An 8416-nucleotide genomic window follows, 5' to 3' on the forward strand; every position below is an offset into this window, starting at 1 on the left:
ACGGAGTCCATCTCACTGACTCATCGGTGTTTCGTAGTGAGGGAGCTGAAGATGCAAGTTTGGACGCCTGTTTTACAGACGGAACCAAATTCTCAGGGTGGCAAGAGGCCACGCCCACGCTCCCTGTTTTATCCAATCAAACGCAACTGTACTGAGCCATGAGAGTCACATAGCAGAGTGGTAGTGTAGCTGAACAGGGCAGAGAGATGACTGGGTGGATCTGATGGATATGAACCTTTCACCACTTCAAACAGTACAAAATGTGATTTAAAAGCAGGTTATAAGCTGATCTGTGCTGTGGAAGTGGTCTGAGCTGAGGGTTTCTTGCTGAGCTTCCTGTTTGTTTGCTGTTTGCAAGGTTGCATGAAATGAGTCTCAATTGTTGTGAACTATTTTACATTTAAGATCTGAAATCTGAGTACTTATGAGAAAAGCCCTAAGAACCCCCCCCCCAACCACCACCACCAAATCAGGCCTGTCAAGCACTCATATCTCCACCCACTATACACAGAGTTCATTCACATAGAGATCATCCTCTGAACCAATAAACGTTAACGGTGCTCAGATATAACAGTCCAGTGCAGCATGATGTAAATGATAAACACAGAAACTTGAACAACAGGCATAACCAATGAACAATGCACACTAAGACTAACAATGACTGACGGCTAACACTACAAACACAGGGGTTTAAAAACGTACATAAACGACACGTAACAAGAAGGAGCGTGGTTGCATGGGGGGGGGGGGGTCACAGTGAACACAGTGAACCTAGTCAACAAAGACGACTCCACCAGCACGTGGTGAGCCATATCAATTGATCTGTGGGTAGGTGAGCGTACAGTTCATTTAGGCTAATTATCCCATGCGTTTACTGTGTTGACCATTTATTATTGAATGTTTCATTTGCTAATTTCAGTGTTTGTTCAATTGATTAATTTACAACTGAGGCCTCTGAGGGTAAAAGAAATATTGATATTGGTGTATTTTCTTTGCGCGTTTTGAGTTTTTTTTTTTTTTGGTGGCGCCACTGGAGACCGACGTCAGGCTGTGGCGACAAGCCGGTCAGTCTACTTTCGTCACAACCCAAAGGATCAAAATGTCAAATCCAAAATCACTGTTGAATACTAGGGCCTCCCCCGGAGGCGACGCGAGCTGGCCCTGCCCGACCAGCGTGAGAAATATGCAAGGGATACCGATTCAAGGGTGAAATCGGCCAAAGAAGCTAGCCCAACTGAAAACGAAACTGAAGTTAATCTGAATTACCACACTCAACATCGGAACACTAACTGGACGCAGCCGTGAGCTTGCCGAAATACTCAAACAGCGTGGACGTTGCCTGCCTGCAGGAAACACAATGGAAAGGACAAAAGTCATGTGACACTGGCGATAGGTTCAAACTGATCTACTACGGCACATTGAGCCAGTGAGCTGTCGCCTTAGTCGTCAGCTCTGACTTGCGTGACTGTGTGGCCGAAGTAAATCGCCACTCTGACCACCTCATGTCTTCTGTCATTGACATCAGAGTCTGCCGATTGCAGGTCTTCTCTGCGTATGCTCCAGGATCTGCATGACCGCACTGCATAGTGCCCTGCGGAAGATCTGCTCATGGTCTGTGGTAACCTGAATAGCCATGTTGGGAGGGCAAAGAATGGATACGATTGCCACGGTGGCTTTGGGTATGGTACACAAAACGACAATGACCGCTGGATCCTCGACTTTGCGGAAGCCAGTGATCTTGTCATTTGCAATACATTCTTCAAAAAGTGCACGAGCCATTTGGTCGCCTACACCAGTGGAGGCAGCCACAGTCAGATGTGCTGGCACGGAGACTTGACTACACTACAAGCACCAGTGATGCAAAAGTCATCCACGGCCACATGAGAGGGCCGGCAATGATCAAATGGTGGATCAAATGGTGGAACAGCTTTACCTTCCCCAAAGTCAAAGCAACCTCAATCGATGCTGTGTGGAATGTGCTCCGTGACTGCATCACCACTGCTGCAAGGATGACCCTCGGTACCAGGAAACCCGGCAGTCGGCGCCTTAATAAGCTATGTTCGTAAAATCTTACTGTCACGATTGCTCCCTCCCAGTTTCCATGTTTTCCCTGTCTTGTATATTTTAGTTCCATGCCATAGTTTCATTTTTCTGCCCCTTGTTTGATTGCTTACACCTGTCCCTCATTTCTAGTTTTGTTAAGTTAATTTATTTAAACCCTTTCTTGAGCCCTGTGTGTTTGCTGTTTATTGCATGTTTATTTGAATGGTTGTGTTTATTTGAATCTGTGCATTTATGTGTTATGTTCATTATGTTTATTTGATGGTTGCATTTGTGTTAGGTTCATTGTGTTTGGTTTAATGTTTGGACCTTTGAAAGCTCATCTTTTTCAGAGCCTTTATTTGCTAGCCTGTTTTGTTATCCTAGCCTTCGTGTTTCCTAGCCTTTGTTATATCCTGCTTCCCCTGTTTACCTTTGTGTGTTTTTGTTTGTTTGTAATGTATCCCCGTAATCTCCGTGTTGGCTCTATGACCCTGGACTGCGATAATAACTACAAATCTGGATTTGCCCCTAATAAATCTCGCTCTTCTCCGCACTTGCGTCCGCCTCCTTACCGCTCATCGTTACGCTTACCAGTATTAAAGTCATTCTAAATGCAGTAAGTCCAGTTTATTATTCATTTTCCATTCATCGCAAATATTATATAGAGGTAAAATTAACCTCATTTTACATATGAAATATGCTATTTAGAACATACAGCATATCAACATTTTACATATATCAGGTCTGGTTGGTAAACTTATATTAGAGAAAGACACGTAAACAAAGTTTAAATTTAGATTTTAGATCATATATTAATCTACATGGTTAAAGTAGTAGAAGGTTCAGGTTTTTACAAAATGGTTTTTAACTTTAAACAGTGAATTGAAATGTCAGGAAAAGCTGAAAATCTTTTAATTTTTTTTTAAAATCAAAATACAATCATATGTATCACAGTAAAGCCCAGCTGCACAACCCTATACTGATATTCAACAAGAAAAAAACAGTTCAGACGTCGAGACACAGAAGTCGATAACATAAGCTACCACTAGACACGGGAGTAAGCACTTCAACTTTTCACTCATCTTCCTCATGTGTAAGGGTCATGTGACCATAAACCTGATTTGTCATCTTACTCTGCTTCCTGGAAAGATCTTCCTCAGTAGTTTTAAACTCAACCAGTTCTGACCTCAGAATAAGTACTGAAATCAGATTTCTGAAGTCTCGTCTTCTTGGGGCGTTTCTTTCCAACACTCAGGTTGTCCAGGGAGGCGTAACAAACGTCACCTCCTCCAGCCTGCTGTGAGTTTAAAAGCATCTGGATTTGACAATTTTACATTTTTACATTTAACATTTCACTGTTACAGTCAAATGGTTAAAAAACAATACTGTGAGTGTGTGTTTGTGAACAAGTATGTTTCACAGTACCTCATCAGTGTTGGAGTGTTTCTGGATCTCTGATTTGTTTTTACACCTCTGTTCAACTTCTGCTTCTGTAATCAGCACAATAATAATAATCACACAATAACATTACAGACCCAGCCTGAATCACTAAGACAACCAGCACAAAGTCCAGGGCTGAAATTACAGCTACAAAAATGTACAAAAAAAATGGACTTTACAATAAAAATGTCCAAGTCAGCTCCAACCTCTTTAGCACTGCAGGTCTGAACGGTTCTGAATAAGGACAGTAACTGTTCCAGTCGCATTTACACATGAACACGTTCAGAATGGAACGCTTACAAACCGTGCTCAGCACAGTTTCCTGGGCATGGTTATCTAACTGTGCTCAGCACAGTTTCCTGGGCATGGTTATATAACTGCGCTCAGCACAATTTCCTGGGCATGGTTATCTAACTGTGCTCAGCACAGTTTCCTGGGCATGGTTATATAACTGTGCTCTGAGCTGCAGAATCCTTCAGCTGAGATGTCTTAATTATGTAAGTGTTTGCCGACTGGCTCTGCACAGAGGTAAGACTCATCATGTTTCTCTCTCTTTCTTCATTAACATTTGCCATTTGAATATGTTGTGATATTTTGCACACATAAAAATGATACAAAACTAGCCCAAACATTTTCACAACCCCGCCACATATCCTTCTCAGCCCTGATCTCCAGAATGACACTTGTGGAAAAAGAAACCTTAACCAGACTCAGGAGTCCAGAACAGCCTGACACGACCTTGGTAACTTTGTGTCTGCGTGTGTGTGCCAGTACCTTTCACTTTTCCTATACTGTCTTTTCTCACACTGTCCTTGATCAACTTCAGTTTGGGCTGTGTGTGAATTAAATAATTCAGAACATAATGCCACAACGTCCAATGTTATATCCTTCAGTATGAATTACTGAAAAATATTAAAAATCACTAAAAAACTTGAAAATAATGATCAAATATCTGTTGACAATCGATTTTTTATCAGAGAAGTCAAAGACATCAATTGTATTCATGAGGATGCAGAATTAGTAGAGGTGTGACTGAGAGAGGCAGAGCTAAAGCATATCTGTAGATGGAGCGTGTGTGAGTTAGTGTGTGACAGAGTACCTGTAGATAGAGTGTGTTTGACTTAGTACCTGTCGTTCTCTTTAGGCAGAGACAGTACACACAGGTGGAGGAGAGGAGAGAGGAGAGGAGAACACACACAGGACACACAGTGAACAGCAGCTTCCAGCAGATACTGCAAGCGGTGGGGTAGAGGAGCTCAGCACCAGGGTCTGAAATCAAAGAGAAAGTGCAGTCGCATCAAAATGAAAGAACTCCTTCGTTATTCCACAAAAAAAGTAATGCATGTCTAGAGCAGACAGCATATCCAGCATTTAAAAACCATAATGCAAAATTATATAGTAACATGCTTGGTTAGCGGGTTACAGCACTAAAATCTATTCCCACATCAGACAGAGAATCATTGAGAAATTAGACCAGTGATGCTGGCGGTTAAGACATCTGCTAGGAGACTTTATCCAGTGAGTTACTAACCACCCTGACTAAGCATCTCTGCAGGCTGTTCCTGGGCTGTCCTGGAACAGCGGTGCTTGTGGGCCTATCGGGAGCATGGCAAGGATATCCCAGAATTGTGTGTGTCTTATCCAAAGACTTCATTTAGTTACATTTAATGTTTAGTGCATTTCCTAGTATGGTGGGTACCTTTGACATTTGAACCGATACCGGTACCAGAAATTCTGTAATAACTCTCTGTAATAACAAAAATGTAATTTCAGTTGTGTACAAAAATCCAAACTTCTCAATTTCAATATGTTATTTATTTAGAGCATTTTACACACTACACAAAATAAAACCACCTACCACCTTCTCACCTAAAACCTGTGTCTCTGAAGAAGCACGTGTGGTGTCCTTCTCAAATCTAGGAGTCGTGGCAGCGAGGAGATCTTAATTTTAATAATTTAGTAATAAAATTCAAGAGCTGATAACAACAATAATAATTACATTTAATTCAAAAATATATTACACCTGACAAAGTTAAACCTTATATAGAAGCGTTATTGACATTATACCTTGATGTTGTTGTCACCACTATTGCAATATTTGCACACTAATAATAAACACTTCGGGCATACTCGGGCAAAAAGTCTCATGTACTATTTGTTTACCAAGGCTATAGCATGCTGGTAAGAAATTTTGACTCAGACTAGCTAGTACAAATGAGAAATTAGCATCAACTAACAAAGTAAAAAAAGCTGTTTTCTCCAACAACCTATCCAACTAGCTAGCTAATTAATTGCCGGAAGATGTCAATGAAATTGCCAATCGCTCACTTAAATATTCGGCGTCCATGAAAGGTTCAGCTTCTTCGTTCAGCTGCTAACATGAGCCGCAGCTGTTGAGGGAGGTTTGGCTTTCAGGCTACCAAATAAGGTAGAATCTTCAGCCTTTAGATACATGTTGTGTTTGACCAGGTGTTTATAGGTGGCAGCCTCATTAAGCACATGAATCGATACTTGGTAGTACTGACTTAATTCGGGAAGTAACCTTAAAAGCTGTGTGGGTTTGGTTCAGTTACACCTGTCTTTCGTTATCTACTTGGGTCTCGATGTATTCTTATATTTATTCATAAATGATAATGACAAATTTCTAGTAGTTTCATAATGTATTTTATTTTCTGTAAATTTTGTTGAATTCTTTCTATAGCGTAAATTACCTAAATGGATTATGGATTCAAAATGTGTATAATCTAAATATATAAATACTGATATAAATAATATAATAATAATAATAATAATAATAATAAAAACTGCTCTATGTTCGGAAAATTGTGAGTTAGCTATAGAAAGAACAGGCTGAGTAAACTTACCCACAAGTATGAGTTGAGTCGTTCTGTTTCCATAATGATATACATCCTTGTCTGTTGTTAGTCCGCATTCCGTGGTGACCTTCCTCTCAAACAGAGCGCAGTAGTACAGGCCCAGGTCTGATTCAGTGACGTTCTCTATCAGTAGACCATGAGCTTGACTGGAAGGGTCCCATACAGGAGCATAATGTGGGTTTGCTCCCTGAACTAAGTTCATGGTAAATATAATGAGAGGAGGTTGATTCTCGTGGGAGCAGTTCCGAAACCATGCCAGATAAAATCCCGTTTGTGTAACACAGTCACAGTAGATCGTGACATTGTCTCCTGGCTTGACCCTGATCTCCTCTGCTCCAGAGATGCTCTTCTCACTGGAGAACATCACACCTGTAGGAGAACAGTAAGAAAAATGTATTTGTGTTGAAAGGAAGAAGTCGATGTAAGATTAGTAGATGTGAGTCTACTTAAGTTTACTTGCATATGAGAGTGATGAGGGTGAGTCCTGGTCTCTTCATCTCAGACTGCTGATGGCTGACTAAAGATGGCGAAGGTCTTTGACACCCCAGGGGCTGTTCTAAAATCTGATTGGGCTACTTTTTTGGGTTACAGGAACAATCCACTGAGATGTGTACAAAGCAGTCACTGTTGTCCTATTGGTCGTTTATTATCAGAGCGTTCACCTGACTGGTTCACGTCAGTGGGAAATTCCTCTCTCTTTCTCATGCTCTCTCTCACGTTCTCTCTGTTTTTTTCCCCCTTAGCAATAAACAGGAAGCCCAACAATGGAAAGACCTATTTTAAACCTCAGAACATTTCATGATATCTTCAGTCAGACCTCACCTCCAGTGGAACTGCCTAATTGCAGAATATCATTGCCATCCCTCGTGGCTCCAGTTATGTGAGTATTAGATTAACTCTAATTAGAGCCCAGTCATGTAAGTATTAGATGAACTCTAATTAGGGCTCAAGTCCTCAGTGTTGAGCAGCAGATCTGAGACACACTTTTACTGAGTGCAACACAGCGGCATGTAAGTGTGAGTAAGTGTAAGACTGTTAGTGCATGTGACCTGTTTAATGAATGGATATAGATCATGTGACCTGGTGAGAGCATTTGATGGATGGATATATATCATTTTACCTGGTGAGAGTTTTCAATGGATGACTATAGATCATGTGACCTAGTGAGAGTTTTCAATGGAAGAATATAGATCGTGTGACCTGGTGAGAGTTTTTAATGGATATAGATCATGTGACCTGGTGACAGTTTTTAATGGATGGCTATAGATCATGTGACCTGGTGAGAGTGTTTCATGTGACCTGTGGTGATGGCTCCTCCCATAAAATAGGAGAATGCAGGCAGGTCACTCTGTATGTTTGTGTGTGTCGTGAAAAGGTCAAAGCACCACATGAAAAACCTGTTGTGTTTTTATACTCTTCATTATCTCACACTCACCAGATGCACCTCACCTTTGACCTGACCTAAAGAATCAGTCCTGTCTCAATACCTGCAGCAGTGCAATTATTGACATACTGTTTACTGACAAGCACAATCTATTGTCTATATCAGATCCTGGATCAGTGTAATCACTCTAACCAGGCCTGGAAAAACCTAATATTAAACAGATCTGAGATCAGTGGTTAAGGACAGTCAGTGTGCAGAGGTCTGGTCTGAGCTGCAGGGTCTCATTATGGGTTTCGTGTCTGAGTGGGACTGAACTCTGCTGTTCAGGCTCTGCTGTGAGATGGGGGAGGGGTGAAGGGAGATCTACTGTTTATTTATCTGATGTGTTGTGCAGATTTTAGACGTGACTAAGTGCATTATTAGTACATGTCGTTATGTTGCGTGTGTTTTCAGGAATGCCTGTTGTGTGTCTACATACGTATGTCAGACAGAAATGTTTGCTTTACCTTCAGACCTGCACTGAACACAGTGACCCCATTGCAATCCAGGTCACCCTCTGAAGAGTAAAATTCCAGCCCAACCCACTGACATACTTTTCTGGGGTAGTTTATGTAACCATGTCTTGATTTAGCACTTTATGTACTGATTTAGCACTAGATGTATATGTGGCACC

At 41.3% G+C, this 8416-nt stretch overlaps 1 long non-coding RNA gene across 1 annotated transcript; it reads right to left on the reverse strand.

Moving 5' to 3' along the window:
• Positions 1 to 2673: 2673 nt before the first annotated feature.
• Positions 2674 to 7035, reverse strand: LOC145657943 (uncharacterized). Its single transcript, XR_014123895.1, has 3 exons — positions 6348 to 7035; positions 4612 to 4752; positions 2674 to 4315 (listed from the first exon to the last, which is right to left on the reverse strand). It is a non-coding gene; the product is annotated as an uncharacterized LOC145657943 (long non-coding RNA).
• Positions 7036 to 8416: the final 1381 nt, after the last annotated feature.

This window comes from Electrophorus electricus, chromosome 5 (assembly GCF_041902795.1).
Source record: "Electrophorus electricus isolate QZ-2024a chromosome 5, ASM4190279v1, whole genome shotgun sequence".
Lineage (NCBI taxonomy): Eukaryota > Metazoa > Chordata > Actinopteri > Gymnotiformes > Gymnotidae > Electrophorus > Electrophorus electricus.